This window comes from Panthera leo, chromosome A3 (genome assembly GCF_018350215.1).
Source record: "Panthera leo isolate Ple1 chromosome A3, P.leo_Ple1_pat1.1, whole genome shotgun sequence".
Taxonomy (NCBI): domain Eukaryota; kingdom Metazoa; phylum Chordata; class Mammalia; order Carnivora; family Felidae; genus Panthera; species Panthera leo.
This window is the reverse complement of record NC_056681.1, coordinates 133,904,836-133,930,758: the sequence shown is the minus strand read 5'-3', so window position 1 is coordinate 133,930,758 and position 25,923 is coordinate 133,904,836.

The window sequence follows — 25,923 nt, the reverse complement described above, 5'->3', positions numbered from 1 at the left end:
GATGAAAAAAGACAGTCTCTTCAACAAATGGTGTTGGAAAAACTGGACAGCTACATGCAAAAGAATGAAACAGAGCCACTTTCTTACACGATGCACAAAAAATAAACTCACAATGAAAAAAAAAAAACACCTAAATCTGAGACTTGAAACCATAAAAATCCTAGAAGACAGCACAGGCAGTAATTTCTCTGACATCAGCCATAACATTTTTTTCTAGATAGGTCCCCCGAGGCAAAGGAAACAAAAGCAAAAATAAACTACTAGGACTACATCGAAATAAAAAAGCTTCTGCACAGCAAAGGAAACAATTAACAAACTAAAAGGCAACCTAGTGAATGGGAGAAGATATTTGCAAATGATATATCTGATAGAGTTGATATCCAAAATATATAAAGAACTTACACAACTCAACACCAAAATACATAAATAAATAAACAAAAAATAATAATCCAATTCAAAAATGGGCAGAAGACATGAACAGACATTCCTCTAAAGAAGACTTACAGATGGCCAACAGACACATGAAAAGAAGCTCAACATTAGTAATCATCAAGGAAATGCAGATCAAAACCACAACGAGATAGCACCTCACACCTGTCAGAATGATTAAAATCAAAACCCGAGAAACATCAAGTGTTGGTGACGATGTGGAGAAAAAAGAACCCTTGTGCACTGTTGGTGGGAATGAAAACTGGTGCAGCCACTATGGAAAACCATATGGAGGTTGCTCAAAAATTTAAAAATAGAGTTACTATATTATCTGGTATTCCTACTACAGGTTATTTACTCGAAGAGTATAAAAACACTTATTCAAAAAGATATATGCACAGGGCACCTGGGTGTCTCAGTTAGTGAAGCACCCGACTCTTGGTCTCAGGGCAGATCTTGATCTCAGGGTCATGAATTCAAGCCCCACATTGCGCTCTACACTGGGTGTGGAACCAACTTTTAAAAGATATATGCACCCCTATGTTTATTACAGCATTATTTATAATAGCCAAATTATGGAAGCAACCCTAGTGTCCATCAACAGATGAATAAAGAAATAGTGTGTATATACATATACACACACAGTATATATTAAGTGGCCATAAAAAGAACAAAATCTTGCCATTTGCAACAACATGGGTGGACCTAGAGGGCGATCCAAGTGAAATAAGTCAGAGAAAGACAAATACCATATGATTTCACTGATAAGTGGAATTTAAGAAACAAAACAAATGAACAAAGGAAAAAGAGACAAACCACTGAGAACATACTGATGGTTGTGAGAGGGGACTTGGGTGGGGGATGGGTGAAATGGATGAAGGGATAAAGGGGACCCTTATCATGAGCACTGAGTAGTATATAGAACTGTTGAATCACTCTATTGTACACCTGAAACTAATATGATACTGCATATTAACAATACTGGAATTAAAATTTTTTTATTAAAAACCATAAATCATTGTTGGACACATCAGAAGAAAAAAAATCAAATGATCATCTCCATCTATGAATAAGGGACATTTTATAGGAGTTGACATCCATTCTTAATAAATATTCTGAAATACAGGAAAAGATAGATGATTCATCAATATGATATAAAAATATAACATCTATAAAAAGAGTGTCAATTAAGTATGGATGGATGGATATTTAGTTTGTGTGTGTGCATCAACCCCAAAATGAGCATCATGTTTAATAGAGAAAAACTAGTAGCTTCCAATTCAGTCAAGAAAAAGACAAGAATGCCCACTGACACTGTGTTAGAGGTACTAGTCCATCCAATCTGATAAGAGAAATACATTGAAGTATAAAAATTAGAATGAGGAATTCAAATTATATGACCTCTTACTTGGAACATACAAGGGAATCATTGAAAACACTATCACAGACACCAAGAGAATTTAGAACGATGGCTGGATGCAAATTTTCTAGAGAGAAAATCAATTGCTTTTATAAGCAATATAAAAAACAATTAAAAGCAACTGTAATGACCACATTGACGAGACTCAATATACTACTATGGACCAAGTATTGATCTTGCATACAATCTTTTTTTTTTATGCTTTTATTTTATTTTTGAGAAAGAAAGACAGAGCGCAAGAGGGGAAGGAGCAGAGAGAGAGAGGGAGACACAGAATCCGAAGCAGACTCCAGGCTCTGCGCTGTCAGCACAGAGCCTGGTGCAGGTCTCGAACTCACGGACGGTGAGATCATAAGCTGAGCCGAAGTTGGACGCTTAACTGACTGAGCCACCCAGGCACCCACTCCTTCATGTAATCTTAAGTAAAAATAGCAAAGTGCTGAACTGCTTGGACGTAGTAAATTATCATTTCTCCCACCCATACCCCAAATCATCTATGTAGACACATAAGCTTGTATGTGCACAGAATATCTCCAGAAGGTTACACAACAAACACCTGATTCTGGTCACCTCTGAGGGAAGAAGTTCAGTGACTATGAATCACAAGTGGAGGGGAGGCTTCCTTTTCACTGTACTTGCTTCGTAGGTTTGAACGTTGTCTCATGTGCTCCTAAGAACTAGTTCTGAAGGATTCTTTGGAGACTTGGAATGCTCATCAAATTCTAGGTCTCAAAACGCACATCTCAGTCACTTGGAAAAAAAAAAAAAAAAGCAACGACTGCTCTAATTTCGATTCTCTTATAACAACCTTTCAAGTTGTTTTACACTGAACACGTAGTGTCCTATATTGCTAGTGTTTTTAAGCACAAAATGTACCAGCATCGTTCCGGTGCACTTGTCTCATCCGTGGCACAGCGTTTTCCCTTCTTCAGGACGGAGGTGATGTGGTCTGCACTTTAGCTGCAGCCCACTCTCCGTGCCTCCCGAGTCCAGCCCTGGCATTTACCAGCTGGTAACGCTGAGCAAATTCTTGCCCTCCTGTGACTCGGCTTCACCATCTGTAAACTAAAGACGATCACGGTTTCCTCCTCACCCTTCTGCCGTGAGGATTGAATGAGTTCATTCTCGTGGAGCACTGAAACAGTAACTGGAGCGTGGCTGCTGGTTCAGAAGTGTGGCTACGATTCGTTTTCAGGGTTGGGGTCTCCGTGCAGCTCTTTTGAAAAGCGAGTGTCCCCTTTGGTTGCCTGCTGAGGGAGAGTGAGCCCGCGGGGTATGTGTGGGGCTTGAGTCTTTCGGTCCTAATTCCCTGTCTGTGGTTTCTTGGTGTGTGAGAAGGTAAGACAACTGAAAAACCAGAAACCCGTGCTCTACCTCTGACTTTGGCACAAAGGGAACCCACAGCTTACGGACTTCTCATATTTTAAAATGCTCCCTCTCGAAAAACAAAACAAAAAACGAAAAAAAAAAAAAACCCCAACCTACTTTCTTCCACTGGGCCAGGGAGACAGTAGCAGAATGATTGGTCACCTTAGAAGAACCAGATGGATTTATGTAGAGAAAATTAGGCTATGATAATGCAGAGTACATTGTCTTAGAAGATAGTCATTAAATTAGACGCAGTTACATTTTTTTCTACTTCTACTAATTTCTCAGTGTGAAAAGAAGGAGATGAAGGAAATAAAAGTTTAAGAGGTTCATTGATTCTTCCACAAACACAAACTGGGCCCCTATTCTGTGCCCGGCGATAGTGCTGGTCGATGAGAACACAAGGAGGCTGTGCTCTAGGAGTTCAGCCCAGTGCCCCAGCTAATGCACCAATCATCAGGATTTTAGATTAAAGAGGGTTTGATTTTCTATCATATTTGTGTTTTGGAAAAGGCACCTTACCCAAATATTGTCCTTTCAAATCCCGGTATCTATCTGCATAGCTGAAACGCCTTTCCCACTTCTTTGGCTATAGGACACATCACTCAAAAGTGAATCAAATCTCTTAACCCAACAACACCCTTCCCTTCCCCCAGCACCTCCCTCGGTTGGCTGAGGCAGGGCCCCTCTCCTGTCCCTTGTCACTCTGGGGGATCCCTTCCGGAGCCCGGGACATATCTATCACCACAGCCCTCCTTCCTGAGAGACCCCAAGCTCCTGGAGGGCACGGACTGCGTTGCCCTCGGTCACTATATTCTCAACCCCCAGTGCAATACCTTCCATGAATGGTTGTTAAGGGAATAAGTGAGCAGTTCCAGAAACTTTCTGGTCTTCCCTTTACCCAACACAGCAGCAATTCCCCTCTGGGATCTGTAGGGCAGGGTCCTTGTCTTAGCTGGAATCAACTGAGCACAACTCATAAGTAACATGGCCTGGTTCTCCCTGCCAACAATTACGGCTGTCTAGAAAATACTGACCAGCTGTAGGTCGCCTTCAGGCCATATCGCCTTCTGATAGATGCATATAATGCTTCAAAATTTTATTAGAAACAGAACAGTTACATGCAATGAAAAGATTCTCTTTTAAAACAGAAAGTATAAAAATCTCCATGAACACCCAAGTCTACAGCAACGGTATGCAGATGAAATTCTTTGCCAGGAACTTGACTGTTAGTGATCTGTTAGGAATTCCCTTCTGTCCTTGAAAGAATGAACTTCAAAGTCAACCTGAAACCATAAGGTGAAAACATATGCAAATGTATAAAAACGAGCTTGCCCTGGCTGGGAAAGCCATCACCAAAACCAAAAAGAAGTCTCTGTTATTCGGACACTTTGAGACTTGATAGTTTCACAAGAAATAGGCAGGGGTTTCTAAGGTCTTGGTCTGCTCAGTCATTCTAGGGCTGCCTTATTTGTGGTTCTCAAGGCTCTCTTCATGTGTTGCCTCTGCGTAGGTTTGGTTTTTTTCTTGGTTTTTTTGGCCACTTTTCTACTCTCTTGATCATTTCAATACCAGCAGGAGAGTAGGAGAAGCAAAGAGAGATGGTATCATAATAACCCCCTTTTTTCTCTACTTGTGTTTATGATAAGAGGCTTTAGGGGAAAGAGTGCTCAATTCCACAGCTGAAATCAGGGCTTTGAATAATTCCGGGACTTCGATGATCATGCAGTGGCTCCCTCCTGTCTCCACAGACATTTGACTCAAGGCAACAAGTACGTCTTCAATCTATTCTTTCCCAAAGTGCTAGGCATTTTGAGAAATACAAGAGGACCATAAGTTTGATCCCTGTTTTGGGGGAAGCTTTTCATCTTTTGAGCGACATGAGATCTACGCGTGTGAAATAATTAGGAACCATTATTAAGATATAAGAGGTATTCAATGTTCAAATTAACAGAACGAATGTATTCTAGAAATTCTGGTCCCTGGCTTGGTGTTCTCCAGCCACATCTTCTGTCTCATCCCCAGCTACGGTGTGGGGCGGGGGGCTGACGGGTATGAACCCCAGTCTCGCCTTTGCATCCTTCGGGATTTAGTTCACGCCAGGACCAGCAATTTCACATGGCGCAAAAGCGATGGTGACAATGACAGCCCAAGACTTTTTCCTGGCAGAGATGCTCTGAGAGCTCTGAACGCCTTGTACCACCAGCAGCAAGACGAACGGACTCCTTGGTTTCCAGCTCGGAAGGCTTCTCGCTGGGGCCCCCCGGGCTCTGCACGAAAGCTACAGGAGGTGACTGATGTCAGCCTTCTGTGACCACCTCAAATGACCTCAAGGAGCTATCAAAAACAGGAAGAACCGGAAAACCAGTGAAGCAGAGGCATGTGATATTTTGGAGCAATCAGATACGATAGAAACATAATGCATGAAGATGACCTAAGGGTCTTTCTTGTGTCTATTCAGAAATCAGAAAACCTCGGTTTTTACAACCGTAACAAATTATACCCCGTGACACGCAAGTATTTGGAGAACTGCTTGCAAGCACGTATATACTCTTTTCCCCTCTTGGATATATGATCCCCTGTAGCTAACGAGCTCCCCAGCAGCCCTTTGGAGCGATTGCAAGACTGGATCCCCACTAAGACCTCGGAGAAAGCATTTACTAACCTACTTTGAGGCTGGCTTTCTCTCAGGTGACAAAGCCATCGACCAGGAGGCGCCCAACAGTCGCTCTCTGGTCTCTGACCCCCACTGAGTACTCCACGCAGAGGCGCTTTGTCAAAGAGAGCAAAAACTTTGTTCCAGCCTGAAAACCGAGTTCTATGACACTTGTGGATTAAAACACAGAGCCATTTTCCATTCTCTTTGCGTGTCAATTCGTTTGCTGCACTGAAACTACTACTTAAAGCCGTTTGATTCGTAGCCAGTCTCCTCCTCAAAAATCACAGCTGCGGTGTGGCGCTCAGGGCCCCCCGGGGGCCGGCGCACTTACCTTTTATAAGAGATGTGAGTGATCCTGGATCAGAGACCGCCTGACCCTGCCCGGCACCCCCTGGCTGTCCTCTGCTCCTCATTCCCGAGGAGGCTTCAGGCCTGGTCTTGGCAAGCGTGCCGGTTGTGTTCTGGTTTTATTTTTTGAATTAAGGAATGTCAAGATTAAAATCTTTGTGCCTCCTGTGTTTCGCTGGCTGTAGAACTGCAGCTGTGCCCCTGGTCCCTTCCGTGTCCCCTTGCAAAGACAGTTCCTTTGGGACGTGGATGGAGGCCGAAATCACCTTGGCGATCACAGGAAGCGCTGGGCCGCTTTCTCATTTGGTGGGGGAAGCTGGCTGATACCCACAAAAGTTTCCCACAAAATGTCCTACCGGGGCCCAGGTGAAGGATGCCCAAAGTCAGTCATTTGCTGTGCCTCCTGCTTCTGTCCAGCGTCTGCAGAATCTGGGAAGCCGGGCAGAAGTGCATCAAGGAGGTGAGGGCTCGAGGTCCGGCTGCGATGCCTTGGAGAGCCAAGATGCGGGCCGCCCTCACCCAGACTCTACCCTGGTGGAGGATGGGCGTCGGGACAGAGAGGGGTGATGACGTATTCTTGTAGCCAAGGGTGGTGACAGTGAGTCTCTGAGCCCAGATCTGAAAGTTTATTTATCTTTTCAGAAGGCATACGATGGTGAGTGTCTCGGTGCAGTTCACACGGCCGAGCTGGTGTTCTGACTTCCCAGGACACATGACCTGTCTCCATGGCCCCTCTTGCTCACCTGTCTCAGTTATGAAGGTGAGGGTGTCCTGCCCCCCAGGAGTGGGTCACAGGAGGCTTCTTCTCCCTGGTGAAGGAGATGGGGAGCTCCCTCCCCATCTGCCACCACTGAGCCATGTCACCTGAGGCAAGCCACCTAAACTCTCAGGTCCTCACTTTGTTTTCAAGTAAAATAAAGCTCATGGGTTACATGTCAACTCTCTTCTAACTCTAGAGTTAAATTATCCTAAGACGTACGCAGTCGAGGAAACTGGATGCTTGTGAGAACAGCGCCCCCCAGAGAATGCTCCAGAGAGCCAGGTAAGGGATGCCTGATCAGAGACATGTGGGAAGGGCTGGGTTTCTTAGGGCAGGACTTCTCAGAACCTTTTTCTGGTATCCTTTTTTGTTTATTTTTCTTTATTTGATAGAATTTTTTTAAATTTTCTTTTAATGTGTATTTATTTTTGAGAGAGACAGAGACAGAATGCGAGTGGGTTAGGGGCACAGAGAGAGGGAGACACAGAATCCGAAGCAGGCTCCAGGCTCCGAGCTGTCAGTGCAGAGCCTGATGCGGGGCTCAAACTCAAAGATTGCAAGATCGTGACCTGAGCCGAAGTTGGACGCTCAACCGACTGAGCCACCCAGGCGTCCCTATAGAATGTTTTAACTTAAAAATAAGACAAGCTCCTGGCAAACAGACAATTCAGATGTTTATAAAATAAATATTGATAATCTCTTCTTCTCTTCTCTAGTCCCAGCCCTGGAGGTAACCAGAACTAAGTTTCAATAGGTCTGTGCATCCTCTCCAAACCTTTGTACGTGATGACTCCTTAGGAGGAGGCTAGAGCAAGAATGTGTCTCCAATTGTTTGACCCTTTTTCACAGAGCACTTCACAGGCCTCTGTCTAGTGGGAACGCTGTCCTGTTCTACATCAAGGGAAATCTCGAACCAGAGTGCAGGACTGCTTTTGATTGAATAGAATTTTTTTTAATGTTTATTTATTTTTGAGAGAGAGTGCGGGCAGGGGGGTGCAGAGAGGGGGGAGACGGGGGATCTGAAGTAGACTCCTCGCTGACACCAAAGGGCTGGATACGGGGCTCGAACCCACAAACCATGAGATCGTGACCTGAGCTGAAGTCAAACGCTTAACCGACTGCGCTACCCAGATGCCCCCTTGAATAGAATTCTTTTACCAACATGATAAGGAGTCTACACAGGTCAGAGGGCGACAAACATAACACCATTAGATGTCAGGTCACAGGATGTTTTCACTCTTGACAAAATTTTGGAGAATCTCTTAAATCACCTGCAAATCATAAGTAGCCTCCCTGCAGGAGGCTTTCAGAATCCCCACTGGGGCTCCCGCCAGAATCCATTAGCTTGGACTGACGCCTCGCCTGTGTGTCCCTGGAGTCTCCATGCTGACAGTGAAGACGGTGTGACCCCAAACCATCCCTGCCCCCCACAAAGAGGCTGGCATAGGATGGCACTTTTTTTTAAATGTTTTTGTTTATTTTTAAGAGACAGATAGTGTGAGCAGGGGAGGGACAGAGAGAGAGAGAGAGGGAGACACAGAACCCGAAGCAGGCTCCAGGCTCTGAGCTGTCAGCCCAGAGCCCGATGCGGGGCTCGAACTCACAGACCGCAAGATCATGACCTGAGCTGAAGTCAGTTGTTTAACCAACTGAGCCAGTCAGGCCCCCCAGGATGACACGCTTATCTTAATATTCCCAATTCCCAGAGCACCCCTGATTTCTAGCAGGTGCTCAGTAAGCACTGTTGAACTCCTGGATGAGGAAACAGATCATTCATTGATAAAATGAGAAAAAAAAAAAAAAAGATGACACTGGAACAGTTTAAGACCCAACACCTGGATCGGGTCGTGGTCTGACCCTCTGTGTTGCACCTTGCATGTGCCACATCCATTTTCACAGACATTGTTTTGCTTAATCCATATAAAACGACTCTGAATTCAGCAGCATTCTCCCATTTTGCAGAGGTCACGTTTGCATGACTAGGAATGCAAAACCTTGACTCCATAGCCACTTGAGTGGAAGCCAAGGGGTCTTCTCCCTGCACCATGGTGGTATCCATACTTTTCTCCTTCAAGCTCCACAGCCTAGTCCTTAGGGATTGAGGGAGGGAGCATGACTGGGTGCAGGGCTGCCCAGATTCTGGTGGCCCCCGTGGGGTCTAGTCCAGATTTCAGAGTAACTGTGGCCTGGGACCTGATGATCTCTAACGGTTTCCCTCCATCAATTCTCTTCTTGACATTGTCTGCTTGGCCTCCCTTTCATCCTGCCTTCATTCCATTCTCAGATGGAAGTGCCTTCACTAGAGTGGTGATCTTGGACTTGCTCCAAACATAAATAGCAATATTACCATGCTATGACCCCAAACACAGGGAAATCAGAACGCCCCTGTTAGACCGAACTTGGTTTAATACTGAAATACAAAATCTCCCCTTTGCCCCACAGCCCTACATTACGAGGTGCACTACCAATTTATTCAGTAAACATTGGCTAGGAATTTTGTCTGGGCCTGATACTGAGCAAGGGGCCCACCCGTGAACAAGACAGGTGCTCTGCTCACCAAGCGGTCATGAGCCCTTGGGGAGGCCAAGCCCGCCTTGGAGCTGTCGCATTAGTGAGTGGGTAAGAACAGAAGAAGGAAACATAGGTGGGGACAGAAAACCAACCGAAAACGAGATCAAAACAACAGCGACAGCAAAAACCCTTGCCATAAAATCCAGGAAAAAGTATTTTTTTGAGCGGATTCCGGAGCTACATTTAAGCCAAACTATAAAACCCCTGCTCTGGCCCATCCTTCTTAGACTCACAAGATGGGTCATCCACAGACAGATGCGCATAGAAGAAACGCATGACTTGGGAGGTTCACATGGCATCCAAAATCCACTCAACTCTCGGCAGTGAGAGCAAGGTTATTCTTACGAAGGATATATGGAGAAAATTCTCAATATCCAAGGTTAAAGTGACACATAAAATGTTTTGTCAGAGCGGTATATAGGGCCTCATTCCAGAATAGTGCAAACCCTGCATTACTATATATTGTCCAGTTAGTGTAAACCAGGCTAAACTACACAGCAAGACCCTATATGAACTTCAACAGAATTAAAGGCTCGTTTCCATTGTATAACACCATGGGGGGCAGACCCCAGGGGACGGGCTTACATGTCACGCCAGTCTACAAGTCACAGCCGTTGAGATCGTGGGGAAGGGCACACCTTACAAACTTTACACAATGACTCTCCCCATTACCAATACGTTTGTCTCTCTTTACTGCTCACTTTCACGTTTAATTGTTTGCCTTGATTCATTTTTATGGCCAGAAAGAAAGATTTTAAGTAAACGTTCTTCTAAAGCCAAACGATTCTACAAACTTTTTAATGACTTCTAGCTTTATCTCACCTGATTTTCCTAATAATGTAAAGGTTCTAAAATTAATGTGCATCCTGAGAAGACTTTTTCTCTTCCTGGGGAAGAAAGAAAGTAATAATGGTGTAGAAGAGAGTCTGTCAGTACAATGATTAGCAAAAGAAAATAGGCCAAGTTCAAGAGCACTTGGGTGGAAGTTGTAGCCTGTTTTAATAGAACATTGTTCATCCCACTTTCCCTCTAATAATAGAAATTATTGTTCTAGAAATGCAAATTGTGTTGTGTGGTGATGCAATTGATTATCGCTCTATAGATTTTGACCAGTTTTACATCTATTTGTAAATTCACTTCAGTGCTCCTGATGGCCTGTGTGTGTGTGTGTGTGTGTGTGTGTGTGTGTGTGTTTTGAATTCTCACTTGAGCTCGTTGTAACATTTTATTGGTTCCCTCGTTAATTAATGAGTTAAGTAAAATCTTTGATGGGCATTCATTTGTATTTGTCTAAGGGTTATAGGCCTTAAGGCTCTAAAGAATTCTTTAAAAACTAGCCTTTAACATAGGTCTACTTTTTAATATTAAAAATACAAAAGTCATTTTTAAAGAAATATTCCCCCAGATTTTGAAGAATTTGTTCTTATGAAAAGGAATTACTTAAATTTTAGAAACCAATCTGGAAGCTTTGGGTTACTTTACCAACAAGTAACTTGTGAGACTTTCTGATATTGAACAGTTTGTAGAGAGATTCAATGTCCATAGCCCAGAGACCATGAATGCTATATGCAAACCGTTAAATGCAAAACCATTAGGGTTTTGAGTCTTTTGTAACCAAATACCAAAACTATTTGCTACCCAACCCGCCACCCTTTGCCACAGACACACACATCCTTCTTTGTGCGTGACACAAATCCACTTCTGAATGTATTTTCTTTGCTCAACGGTGCTTCACCTGAGGTCCTCCTTTGGGACCTAGTGGACATGTTGTATTTGGACAAAAGCAAACATCTCCTTCCTCTCGGTATGAGGAACTGGCCACTGAAGACAAAGAGATACATAAAGGAAGCCCAAAGCCTATGGGGGAAAAAACAAAAGAGCCAGATGTTCAAAATTAAGGGCCTGTCGGGGAGAACAGTGGTGGCCCTGACCCAAGATCTGTAAGAAGCGATATCAAGAGTCCCAAAGAGAAATTCACCTAGCAAGTCATTAGGAGTCTACTTGTTGGCTGGATTTCGATACGTGGCCTCAGGCTTGTCGGGAAGGACTCTTCTGGCATAGCCTATGCTGGTAACTCCTCAGAGCACAGCATCCAGGCACTGTGCTCTGCTCCAGGAACACCTGGCTTATGTTTACCCTTGTGAACTAGAGAACTGTGCCCTGAGAGGCCACCCATGAACCATCATCCCAGCCTGTGCAGGGCAGAGAACACAGAACATCAACGCATAACGGACAAGCATCCATAGAGCTGTTGCAGGATAATCTGCAGCAGTGACACCAGGTGATAGTAAGGGGCAGGTACGATGGTGGAGATTGAGCAACTTTCCAGTTCCTTCTACGGCTGACATTTAGAAGCAGAATTAACCGACCGTCTTTGGACTAAGTTATCCCTCCTTCCAAGTTTACACACATTTTGGAAGATACCCTCAAGAGGCAGGTTACAGAAGAGCATGTGCATGTGTAATAAATTAATTGGAAGCTTGGAAGTGATATTACCACAATTGCACCTGCAGGGGTTAAAGCAAGTTATACAAGTCACTCTGGTTTTACTCTAATCAAATTCTACATTATGTTCTAACAACCTCAGAATGGATCATTTAAAAATCAGAATTGAAAAAAAAAAAACAGAAGTTAAATACTCTTGGGGCGCCTGGGTGGCTCAGATGAGCATCCAACTCTTTTTCTTTTTTTTAACGTTTATTTATTATTAAGAGACAGAGCATGAACAGGGGAGGGGCAGAGAGAGAGGGAGACACAGAATACGAAGCAGGCTCCGGGCTCCAAGCTGTCAGCACAGAGCCCAACACGGGCTGGAACTCATGAACTATGAAATCATGACCTGAGCCGAAGTGGGACGCTTAACCAACTGAGCCACCCAAGCGTCCCGAGCATCTGACTCTTGATTTTGGTTCTGGTCATGATCCCAGGGTCGTGGGATAAAGCCCCACGTCAGGCTCTGCACTGAGTGTGCAGCCTACTTGGGATTCTGTCTGTCTCTCTCTCTCTCTCTCTCCCCCTTTGCCCCTCTACCCCACTCGCGTGTGCTGTCTTTAAAATAATAATAATAAAAGAAGTTAAACACTCTTTATAGCTCTCAGCAGCTTCAAGTTCAGTTTCTGCTCTTCCGAAGGGTGGGGGAGTGAGGAGGGCAGTTGTTATCTGTGTTTCGATTTAGCTCTGGTCATACCACAGGTCCAACCGCCAGTACTCAGACCTTCCTGGCCCCAGGTTTTTATACCCAGGCTACATTCTGGGAATGAGACCTGAACTCAGGGCAGTTCTGCCAGCGACCACAGAGGTTGGGACAAAAAAAACGTGAGTTGTGGAAAACTGTCGTTGAAGCTATCTCTGCTTCTAATGTCAGTAGGTATTATCAAAGAAGATACGGCTACAAACAAAGGCTTTTGAGTTCTTTAAAGAAAGGTCCCAAATAAGTCCACTTCAAGCCAGTCCTTCAGATAGGTGAGGTGAGTCCCAAACCAGAAGCCCCAAAATAAACATGGGGGGTGGGGACCACTACAGTTTTCACTTCCACAAGACCTACAGTTGTAGTTCCACACAGCCCTCGTGGTTACAGAAAGGGACCCAAGGTGGGTGGGCTGTTGGCCGAGGTTCTCCATCCGTCCCGCCCCACCTGCACACAGAGTCAGGTCAGCAGAGGAACTTCAAGTGCAGACTTCACCCCGAATGAAACTGGCTTCAAGCAAGACATTCTTCTTGATATCAGGACCCATTTCATAAAGGCTCAGAGCCCAGCTCAGGGACAAAGTCCCCTCTGTTTCCCGGTGTCTTTTCCAGATGGCCAACTATCTTCAATCTCTATTAAACAGAAAGGATTAGGTGGTGCCAGGTAGTTTCCTCCAGCTTTTCATGTTTTCTTTAATACCAGGAAGATCTGGACTTCCAGAGGACTATAGAGCACAAAGATGGACAATTCTGTAATAATGGAAACAAGTCAGAGGCCGTCAATGAAAAATCTTCCTTAGGTTTCTGTCCGGAGTAAAGGGAAACCAGGCTATTTTTAGCATTCTGATCTGTCCTAAATCTATCCACACAGATATGTTGGGAAGCAGCAGGTATAAGCACTTAATCATGAGAAACGTCCTTGACAAAGAAAGTTCATAATAGAAACTGAACAGGAAGAGAGAGCCCCGGAGAAAAGAGGGTGAGATGGCAGAAGGGAATGAATTACTTCCCCCTTGGTCAATCACTGAAATTCCAGCTTGGCTCCTGGGGAAGAAAGTCATCCCCGTACCATAAATAGGAACTGAGCCGTCAGAAAATACACAATCCGACCCCTTCGCGCTCTCAATTTTTAACCAGAAAGTCCACACCCCAAACCTTCCTCCCAACACTCCTAGGAAAAAGTGATACAAAATTTATTCTTCTGAAAAAATCTGAGACAGCTGCAGTCACAAGATTCTTCAAATGGAAAGAAATAAATTGTTGCCCAACAGAAGACTCTCAACCCTAACTGGAAGAGGAGAGAGCACAGCTGGCTGTTTTAATCACTTTGAAAATCTTGGGTCAAGTACCTCGGGCACCGTAGCATTCGTGTATTCCCGCCTTCCTTCCTTCCGCTCCGACCAGCTGACACTCCCGTAGGACAGAGGCATCTAGGACAAACCACTACGTGACAGCGTGGACGGTAATAACAGCTCCAGAGCAAGCCTGATGCGACATTCCCACCCCCGTCTCCTCCAAAGGGGCCAGAAACTGTTGAAGCAGTGAGAAGCTGTAAATAGTATTTAACTCCTATTGTTTCTTGTTTTTTTTTTAAGTTTATTTATTTTGAGAGAGTGTGTGAAATGGGGGAGAGGCAGAGGGAGAGAGGGAGAGAGAGAGAGAGAGAGAGAGAATACTAAGCAGGCTTCGAACCATCAGCACAGAGCCCAACGCGGGGCCGAACTCACGAACCGTGGGATCATGACCTGAGCCGACGTCAGAGGCTTAACCGACTGAGCCACCCAGGTGCCCCCTTTTTTCTAATTAAGAAAAAAAATTTTAATGATCCCTCCCTCCTGGAGCCCAGGTAGAGCATAGAACCGAATCTGCGGGGGACGTGAGAAAAGGCTCGGGGACGTGGGCCGGATTCACTCACACCCGATGGAGAGTGGAGGTGCTGCCTTGTTCATGGGCATGGAAACACACAAAATTTGGGGCAGTTGCTACAATTTGCTACGTGCCTGGCACTTACTGCAAAAGAGGGATGGCCTTGTGAGTTCCCCTTTTACAGGTGAGAAAACTGAGTCAGAGTGAGGCTGAGTAGCCTTGCAGGGACATACACCTAACCCCCAGCGGGCGCAGTCAGAGAAGTCAGGCACAGATGCCTGGGTGCGTGGGGTGGGCCCGCCCAACCAAAGAGAGTTCCAGAGGAAGGGCATGGGGTGTGCGGGGACTGCCCGGCCGATTCAGGAGACAGGATCACCGGGCGTCTGGACGCAGAGGGTGACCCCGAGGGTAGGGGAGCTTGCACACACCACACCTCACTTCTTTCCCTCCAGACATCTGCGAGAGGTGGAGTACAAGGAAAGGTTTGCTTTTCTTTCTGGAGAACACGGCACGGTCTTGCTGTGGCTTCAAGGCTCGCAGCCAGCGCGACAAGACCTCAGCTGCCTCCCAGAGTCCGAGGTCCCCTGACACGTGCCATCGGAGGAGCCCGAACGGAATCCCTGAGGCCTGGGGACTGGAGCCCCAAGGCAGGGACTCAGGGCAGAGCCGGAAAGAGACAGCTGGGACCGAACGGTAACGGCCACCCTTGCAGGTCTGCGTCCGAGGGCCAAGAGATGCTGAACCCGCTGCAGGCCCTCGAGGTTGAAAAAGGGTCACATCTGGCCAAAGCAGGCAACACGTTTCATGCGGCAGAGGGAAGGGTCCTCCTGGGCTGCCCTGCTGCTTTCGGGAGGGACAAGTGGCCAGGCCAAACAGGACTTGGAATCTCTTACACCTTAAAAATCAGCCTGTGCTCCTTAGGCCTGCGGCCCTCATCCCCAGGGCAAGCCCTGAGCTCTCCCCTGGACCTGGTAGGCGTACTCCAGGAGGCCAGCTCCCTCTGGGGTCACAGCCTGCCACAGGTCACAGGGATAGCTCCTGGCAGAATTCTCCTACCCTAAGCAAGCTCCTTATAAGGAAATCTTTGTTTAGAATCAAAGAATCACGGGCTTTTAGGGCTGCTGAGCACTCAGTGGTTGTCTCCTGTAGTCCCCATCTCAAACCCTGCTCTGAGGAGGTAAGTGCTCCTGAAAAAAAAAAAAAAAAGAAATACTACCCTGCAGGGGGGCTAGGCAAATTTGCTCCGGGAGAGGAGTCCTTTGAATAACGGCTACTAGGCAAAAAAGCAAGGCGTGCTCAGCTCAGTTAGAACAGACAGTGCATTTCGATAGGGAACAGCTAGTCTCAAATGCTCACTAGCCCCTGGGAAAGTGCCGAAGGAGGGTGAGAAGCAGGTCCCCCTAAAGCAAATCCGTGGGAGCTGGAAGTCCCCGTGAGACAAAGAAGCTTCAGCCCACGCAGACCTGAAGCTCCCAAATCGAGCGTATTCCTTGCCAATGGAAATGAGGGGTGCCCAGAACTCCATTAGCTTCAACCTAATTCTCTCAGGCCCAACTAGGGGTCCAGCCCCAGGGTCGGGTCTCGGGGAACAAATACAGAGAGTTGCTGTCCAGGAGGCCCTGAGATCCTAGTGCACAGGTGGCAGAGGGCCCCGCCAGCCGGCCGTATGCCGAGGTGGGGTCCCGGCTGAGCCCACTTGCCCGGCCCTCTTCCCTTCCCACCCCAGCACCGCTGGTCTTCGCTGTTTCTGAGGTGTCCCCCCCGTCAGCCCATCTCCCATCCGCCGTGCCCAGCTTTGGGGCAGACCTGGGCCTGGGAGGGGAGCTGGGGGACTTCTGTCCCCAGAAGTTCCCGCCCCCCCCCCCCCCCCCCCCGCCTGTCCCCATCCTTGACAAGCGCACTAACAGGCCAGTGGGGGTGTGTCCTGAAGGATGGTCTCCAGAGGGAAAGCTTGGGAGAGACCGGAGGGGCGGGAATTGGCAGCCACTTGAGGCGGGGGCTGGGGGCAAGGGGAAGAAGACAGCAAACCGTGCCAGGTCTCCGGCCTGGGACACGGGATGCAGGGATGCCACCGAGAAAGATGCGGGAGGCTCAGGCTGGAGGAGACATGTATGGAAGACATAAGCTGTTAGCATGATAAGCAGAAACGAGTCAGATGCGAAGCACCCGTAAGTCCACATTTGGAAGGAAACGGTTCTTTCCTGAATGAGCCTCAGGGTACCCTTCCCCGTAAGTGTACTTTCGTGCCCCAGGGCATTGGCACTGCAGAAGGCTTCTGGAGTATAAGGTGTATTTGGGGAGGGAAGAAAAGGTTAATTTTTTGTTTCTTTAGCACTGACAGGGAAGAGCACTCTCTCGACCTGACGGGAAAAATACACAAGAGGAAGAAGGAAATGTTTCCGTGGCCTTGAGTGCCACACAGAAAGCCCCCTGAAGCTTGTTTCTCTCTTGGCACTGACTCTGTGGTCAACCCTACAATGGGGCGTCTTTATCGCCTGAAAATTGAAGTCGTTATTTAAACACCTTCCCGGGGCGTGCTGATGTATCTTCCAGGGCAGGAATTCCGGGCGGAGGGGGTGCCAAGCCAGACCTGGGTTCCAGCCGCGTGATTCACGTGAGCACGACTTTGCTTTCCTCCTATGTGACACTGTGATAAAAGTCCCTGTCTTGCAGGGGCCTCGTAACAGCCAGCTTAGCCTGGCCTTGCCATGGGGAGGTGCTGTTCCAGGAGCTTTACGCGTATTAACTCGTTCCTCACACACACGACAGCCTCAGAGGTGACGTTATACCAGAGTCCCCACGTCACAGAGCCCGTGACCTTCTGAGGAAGAAGGAATCCGTCTAAAGCATACCTTCCTCTGGGGGTGCCTGGGTGGCTCAGTCGGTTAAGCGTCCGACTTCAGCTCAGATCATGATCTTATGGCTCGTGAGTTTGAGCCCCGCGTCAGGCTCTGTGCAGACAGCTCAGAGCCCGGAGCCTGCTTCGGATTCTGTGTTTCCCTCTCTCTCTGCCCCTTCCCTGCTTTCTCTCTCTCTCTCTCTCTCTCTCAGAAGTAATAAAAACACTTTTTAAAAAAGATTAAAAGAATACCTGCTTCTCTGCTTATCCTGCACCCAGTGAGTTCAAATCCTGGAATCCCAGATGGCCACTGCTCACCTCAGAAAGCACAGCCCTGTCGGCCTCTGGCCCTTTGCTGCTCCGAGAAATCCTTATTATTTAAATCACAGCTTCTTCAGGACACCTGGGTGGCTCAGTCGGTTAAGCGTCCACCTCTTGATTTTGGCTCAGGTCATGATCTCCGGGTTCGTGAGTTCGAGCCTTACGTCGGGCTTCCAGCTGACAGTGCAGAGCCTGCTTGGGATCCTCTCTCTCCCTCTTAAGACAAACAAATAAGCTTAAAAAGAAAAAAAAAAAAAAAGAACATTTTAAATCACAGTTTCTTCACTGTTAGTCAACTTATCCTGGCTTCAGTTTGACTTTCCTTCTAGATTAGAAACCCCGTGAAGGCAGGGCTATGTCCCCCTCTCCCTGCGGTGTCCGTGACAGATAGCCTGTATTCCATGTCCCGCAAACATTGGTCGGTTTGTAAAAATTTGTGTGAAAATGCCGGAGAGCCCAGGATGAAGGGCTAGTACTAAGTAACTGGACTTTCTCTGCAAGAAATTCACATTCGTGAAGCAAAGAGGACCTCCCTTTAAATAGGCTGAACCTTCTAAACATGGTGACAAAAATAGTGAAAATGAGAAATCAAGGTATACATTGCCAATGTCTTCCTGTGCTTTGGCTCCAGCCACTAAGCCAGGCCGAAGCTGTGCGCCCTTCTTGTTCCTGGATAACTCGTTCCAGGCTGGGGCCCCGGGACCCTCTCCTGGAAAGGTGACCGACTACAATGAGCAGGGTCATTCGCGGAAGCTCTCCATGGGGGCCATCTTCCAGAACCAGAAATAGGACGGCTCCCTTCCCCTCTGCAGGCCACAGGCTTCCCTGTGGGTTTCTAGCTCGTCAGTTAGGTTTGGGGGAAGTCGTGAGGTCAGCAGGCGGGAAGGAGGAAGTAGAACGCAGAAAGGAAGCTGAGGTAGGGAGGTGCGGACGGCTGTCTCTGGCCCTTCTGGAGGAGGTAATGACCTAATTTCTAAGACGTGACTGGCGGGTGTCTCTAAGGCAAAGATCGATGGGACAAGGAGAGAAGCAGTGTGGGTCGTTGGATGGGGCACAAAGATGGCAGTGCTATCACCTCACAACTCGGTCACGGGGCTCAAGGGAGTGACAACCATATGGCCCAATGGAAGCAGGCTGACCCCCCCCCTCCACCCCCGCCCCGCCCAGGGGCTTCAGCTGCCCAGAGCTCCTCTGCTGTTTCGCCATTTTGTCTTTTGTGGGGATCACACGAAACGGTCAGCCCAAGGTGATGAGCATACTGCTTAGGGGTCAAAAGATCGAGGCCCTGGTCCCCTCTGTCTCTACTTAGTGTGCAACTTGGGTCAAGTCCCATCACCTTTCTGGGATTTACCTTCCTCCTCTGTGCCCACAACCTACTTGCATTTGAAGCTCTACCGGGCTCTTTCAGCAAAAATCCCCTCTATTCCATGATAGAAATCCTGACATTCCTGGAATCAGAACAGCCTTCCCAAAAGACTCACTGTGATGGTCAATTTTATGTGTCACCCTGACTGGAGCATGGGGTGCCCCAGATATTTGGCTAAACATTGTTTCTGGGTGCGTCTGCAAGGATGTTTCCAGGTGAAATGAGCATTTGAATTGGTAGGTTCGGGAAAGCAGTCTGCCCTCCCCAGTGTGGATGGGCATCATCCAATCTCTTCAGGACCCGAGTGGAACAGGAAGGTGGGGGGAGGCAGAACTGGGCCTGACTGGTGGGCTAGGGCACTGATCTCTGCTTCTCAGGCTTTCAGATCTGAACTGGGATCTACACGCTCTGCTCCCCTGAAGTCTCAGCCTGAATTACACCGCAGACTTCCCTGGGTCTCCCACTTCCAGATGCCAGATCATGGGACTCCATAATTTTGCATGAACCGATTCCTTTTAGATCTATCATCTATCTATACATAGCCTGTTGGTTCTGTTTCTCTGGGAAACCCTGACAAATACACCCATCAAGAGACTCATGGTCCAGATGACCACATGAGGTGGTTTCCACTGTCCTCGTGAGAATGAAGATAACTTCTTGCACACCATTGTGAAGACACTTGAAGAACTCTGCCCTCCAGTGGGCCACAGCTGCCAAGAAGAGGCTTATAAAAACTAGCCCTTCCCTCTTCCCCCTTCCTTCATTATGTCCTTTGTGATTCCGGATTATAATCCTATAGCAGATTCTCCATGATATCCATCCAGAACGCTCCGTATTTGTAACATGATGAGGCTGAATCGACCCAGAAATGGAGCCATGAGCTACTAGCTCACACGCATACCTTGTGAAACAAAAGAACAGTCTTCTCTGACTCGTTTAGAGAAAAAGTAAGACAAAGTCTGTGATTCCTCTTCCAGGGGCTCAGGAGTCTCTTTTTGTGGGTGGCCCAAACAGTCTAGAGCTCCTGTTCCAGCATCATTGGCTTCTCCTGGAAAAACAATGCCACCCCATCCTGTTGAGAAGTCTGCCCTTTCTCACAGCATCCCATTGGAACTGATTAGCATGATTTTTGTACTAGTTCGTTTACGGTAAAAAAAAAAAAAAAAATTATTTAACAAATGCTCCTGTAAAACTGCGCAGTATAGCAGGAAATTAAACTGCCCTTTGTTCTGGCACAGAGGAGGGCTGAGAGAAAGGAGCCCTGAATTCTAGAAACGCAGTCATCCCGGGCCGCCTCTGAGGCTGGTGTTAGTGCATTCCTTCTCTGCAGAAGTATACAGTATATGAGCAACCACAGGACTTTTATTGTCTGCCTCCCTAATCTGTCCTGCTATAACTTAAAAAAAAAAGAAGTTACAGCCTCTCTATAAAACTATTTGGTTTTAACTAGGCTGTTAAATTTGTTTGCTGAAGTCAGCTCTCAGGCGTCAAGAATTTCAATAGCACAGGGTGTCAAAGATAAATGCTGATGTCAGTGTGTGGTAACCCCAAAAGGGAGATTATACGCTTTGGGAGACAGGGTACCATCCTGCTAGCGATGTTCATTTAGATTTTTTTTTGACATCAAAAGGCATTAAGTCTCTTCATAAATATTAACAAAAGTTTGTCGTGAAGCATAAGCCCCAAAGTGGGGGGGGGGGGCAGCTGGCAGATTTTTGCTCCCCAGGTGTGGATCGTGTCTTTCTTGTTACTCCTGGGGAGGGAGGATATACTGGTGTCTCGTGGGTGGAGGCCAGGGATGCTTCTAGACATCCTATGGTGTACAGGACAGCCCCCACGACCGGGAATCCTCCTGCCCCGAGTGTCCGCAGTGCCGAGGGTGAAAACCTCGGATGTACCAATTATAAACCGTCCTTCTTGTAGAAAATAAGAGAAATCGTCCTCTGTACTTGAGTGCCTTGAGTGTACCAGTGCTCGGCTGAGATTACCTCCTTTAATTCTGCCTCTGTAAGAAAGAGTCTTTTCCGATATGACCTGGAAGGCTTGTTCTGCAAAATCCTAGCATGATCAAAAAATGCCAACCGCTTCAGCCAAAAATGCTCCCCCCTCATCTAATTTAACCCCACAGCAGTCTTCAGCACCACCCACCGTATTCTGACCCCGGAAGCCCTGTCTTATTCTGTCCACCTGCTGCCTGTCCAGTCTCACCGTCTCTGTCTCCTTTGCTGACTTTCCCCAAGCCATTCACTGGTAGAGCTCCTGAAGGCTCAAGTCCAGATGCCCCTCCTCTCCTGCTGGACCCTTTGTCTGGGAAAGCTCAGTGGCACTCAGATCCAGCCACCTCCCAGCACGGACCCCGCAGAACGCACGACTCAGCCCGAAGCTTTCTGCATTCCAGATCCACCTCGGTGCCTGGCTGTCCTCTCCTTAGGACACCTCAAAGACAACTCAAACAGACACCTGAAACGTGATCTGAATCCATGACCCCCCTCCTAATCCTCGTCCCCTTTGAGCACCCTTTGGCCAGCTCAGGGAATGGCCACCATTTACCTGGCTGTGGGGGCGGAGTCCACAGGTCGTTCTTTACCCTTTGCTCTTTCCCATGGCTGGTAAGCAAACCATCGCCAAACCCTACAGTTGACACGCAGATCCATCCACTTCTTTCCAATCTCCATACCATACTCTTGCCCAAATTCCTTCCGTGTCCAACCTGGACAGCTGCAGTAGATGGCCACTAGCCTTCCTCCATCCCCTCAGCTCTCTGACCTACAGCGGAAGGGATCCAGCCAAGTACACATCAAGTCATGACAACTATCCCCGCTCCAACCTGCCCACATACTCACGCGCATGCACCCGCATGAACACACTCCACTGGAAGACCTTCACTGGCTTTCTAGCACTCTTAAGGTAAAACACAACTTCTGAACTTGACACATAAGACCCTATACCTTCTGGTTCCTAGGATTCACTCTAAGACCTCCAAACACACTGGCCTTGCAATTCCTCCCACTTGCCTTACTTACTCCCTCTGACCACAGGGCCTTTATCCACGCTGCTCACTGTGCTGAGAACACTCTTACTCACCTTCTCCCTCATCAGGTCTCACCCGTCCTTCAGATCACTGCCCTGCATCTTTGCATGAATAGATGAATGACTTATGCTCTCCATTCGCCCTCTTCAGATATTTGATCCACTCTCGCGGTTTTCAAATTTGAGAACTGCCTCCCTAGGGAGAAACATACCCACTTTCACAACTTTCCTTCCAACGGAGCAGTGATTCGCCACCTCTCAGCACTGCACCATTTGATGCGTTCTCTCCCCTCTCCAATCAGCAGCGAAAAGGGCCATCCTGAGCCCTGGCCCCTCTGCAGTCTCCAGCATTTGTCTGGAGGTGAGGAGGCCTCCAGCCTTCAGCCTTTGGCACAGGAACGCCTCTCCTTTGGGATTGGCATGACTCCCGAAGGCCTTGTGTTGTGCCAGTTTTCGGAGGAGAAACGCTTTTAAAATAAGCCTTAGAGTATCCCTTACGGAAGAATAATTGGCAACCAGTAATCACGCCATACCTGGGGAACACGGAGAGAATCTCGGCGCGGCCAACTCGTTTTCATAAAGGAAAAGTAGAAGATCCTGGAAATACACATGTAGTAAAGAAATGGGATGAAAAGGCAGCATAGCTCTTAAAATAGAGCACTCAGGAAAGTTAATCAAAGACAAGATGCTCGAGAAAATGTAAATTTTGTGGTTTTAGTGGGGAAGATAGTATGTGTCAGTTGCCTGCCCGTAACAGGACAACAGTTCACTGCAAAGTGGTGCGTTAATAAATAGGTACTGTTGCTCTAATTTCCCCTCTAAATTTAGATTCGTTGCAGCGCACAGCTCAACAGCTCGATGTGCGTGCCAGAGAAGCCTTATTAAATTCTAAGTCGACTTTATTCATTTTGTCCTGCGCTTCACCGTGTGAGCTGTTTCGAGCAGCCCACGATTTTACAGTTACCTGTTCGGTCGGGAATCGGTCTTAAATTATTTGTTCCTGGGAGCCCGACTGGATCGCGTTTAATTGCTCTGAAAAGAAGGCAGGAAGCAATGCTGAGCAGTGTCTGCCCCTGAGCGTTACCAGATGACTCTGTCTGGCGCGGGGCTGGCGGGTCTCAGCTAGAGGTAGAGTCCTTCCTTCACACGGAGGGGACCAGACCCAGGCCACAAGCTCGCGTCTGCCCTCGGCAGCACAGCGACAGGCTTACCCCCGGAGCACTATTCCTTCATCGGCCGGATGGGATCAGTGCTCCCGCCCAAACACAGCATCTAACACAGCGCCTGTCACAGTCCACCGGCCGTGGCCTTGGGTCACTTCCCCAACTCGAAATGCACCTGGCGTCGGTCTGGATGACAGTTTGCTGAGCCTTCTCCTCTCTGGACCAGGCTGCCCTCTGGCCCCTCTCTCCTGGCGTTCATTCCCCACCAGTCTCATGCCTGTGGCTCCTCCTGCATTGTATCAACTTTGGGGTTTGATGTAGTGGGTGATACCACAGGACCAGAATCGGGCACCTCTACTCCCAGACTGTAAGAGGCAGGAGTTTCCAGAATCACCTTTGTTTCTTGGGGAATTCATTCTCCACCCGTGAGCCTCCCTCCCTCCCTTCTCCAGCTGCAGACCTGGCAGACAGAGCTTGAAGGGGGCGGGGGGCTGCTCTCCTGGGGGCCTGGCTGAAAGAGGGGGTGTCTTTAACCCACGGGGTGCAAAGCTGGAAGGCAGAGTGAAACCGGAAGTCCTGGGCGCCAAAAAGCACATATTTAGGCCAGGAAAAGGTACACTGAAGCCAGAACACCCCGAGGGGCCTGATACAGACTTGGGTTGAAGGGAACCAAGCAGAGATGAGGAAGGGGGGGGGGGGGGGCCTGCCTGGGAACAAGGGGAGGGAGCTGGTCAATGACAGGCACTCTGGACCCTCCTGAAAGTGAGGCGCCTTGCCTGCCCTTCTAGCAAAGTCCCCAACATGTGCACCTGCACATTTGGGCCCCGAGGATCCTGGAGCATCTGTGCCTTGTCTCTGGGCCCCCACCCTCCCCCCACCGCAGTGGGGACAGGACCCGTTCCCAACCTGGGGCTCCAGACGCAGTGGCCAGTGGCTGCCCACGGGCAAGGATACGGGACCACCTTATAACAGGGCTCCCCTGTGAACCCACTCACAGAGCGCCACCATTCCCGTGGAACAGGATGTGCCAGCCAAGTGCGCTCAGAGGAAGGAGGGTGTTGTCTTTCACATCTACAGTCATCACCGCTTCCAGCGCCAGGGCTCCTGCAGCGGGCTGTCCGTTACTCCAGGGGGCTGGGACAGCATCCCTGAAGCTGGAGTGCTCTGTGACCTCTGCGACAGAGGCGACCTCAGTCCCCACCGGGGTGCTGGAGCAGTCCCTGTGACGACTGCAGACGCATCCTGCCCATGGCTTCTGTTTTCATTCATGACTCTCACCAGCTCATTTCAGTAAGTTTTCAGGCACCATTTGGAGAGAGCGTAACTCCGTAGAACAAATCTCTTCCCTCCTGCCCCTTCCACCCGGATTCCTGGTCGTGGGCCAACCGGCGACTGTAAATCAGAGATTCGCCCAGTGCCTCTTATCCTACCAGACTGTGTCCCTTCTATCACCTGTCCTGGGGGTACGTGGCCCTGTTGTCCACAGATCCCTTGGTTATCAGCGTTTCCTGACACAGACAGGCTCTCTTTTTGAGTCGGCTGATAAATCTTGGACATCCGCGGAAGACAGACAGACATCCAGGGTCTCTGCTCCAAATCCACTGGTTGGAAACTTGATGTTAGCCTCCTTTTCTAACAGAAACTCTGCTCTGCCCTTTGGCTTAGGTACCATCTACTTGGCATAAATGGAGGGAAATCAATGAACTCTTGACCTTTGGGCATCTGGTGCGAAACAGGGTGCCCTTCCCCAAGACCAACCCTGGCTTGGTCACTTTGGAAACAAACCCAGTTATTCCCCTTACCCCCAGTCCCCAGTGATGGAAAAGATCTGAGTGGGAGGAGTACTCAAGAGGGAAAATGATCATCTCCCCAATGGCTCAAAAAGAAATGGTCCAGGCATTTAAGAATCTTGTCAACGAAGCAACACCGAAGCGTAAGGGTGTCCAAGTGCTGGAGAGCCACTTCGCGGTGTGCCTGGGCTCCCTTAAATTACGACCACAGTTTGACCAATGACGTCTGAAACCAAGCCTAAGAGAGGCGGTAGCAGCAGATCCTGTCTCGAAGCGAGTTCCCACAATAGAAACCCACCGGCATTCGTTCCAGGCATTGTCCCACCCACATCTATTCTCGCGTCTGTGTGTGTTCGCTCCTTTCCTCTTAACTTCCCCCACTTCCTTGTCCTTTCTGAGCATTCCCGGCTTTCGCTTTCAATCCTAACCCTCCTGTCTTCTCCATGATGAGTGGCACCATCGGGCCAGGCAGCAAAGGCAGGTGAGTTGCCTTTTCCTCTTGGGGATCCCAAAAACAGTGTCTTTGAGCGGACTTTTTGAACCTGTGTCTGAGCCAAAATCTTCGCTAGGAATGGCCTCAGTATCTGAAGCTGTCCTGTGAGGCTGGTGGCCCGCCGTCCTTTCGGGCTGTGAGCCGCGGCCCGCCGTGACAAGAGGGTCTCTGGACGGTCCCGAGCTTGCAGTTCCCTTGCAGTTCACTCCCCTCGCACAGCCCTGACACACCAGTCAGCCCCCTCCCTGCCCCCGGCCCGAGATCATGTCCATTCGGGCTGGAGGCTCCAAGCTGCCCATCTGGCCACACTCCGG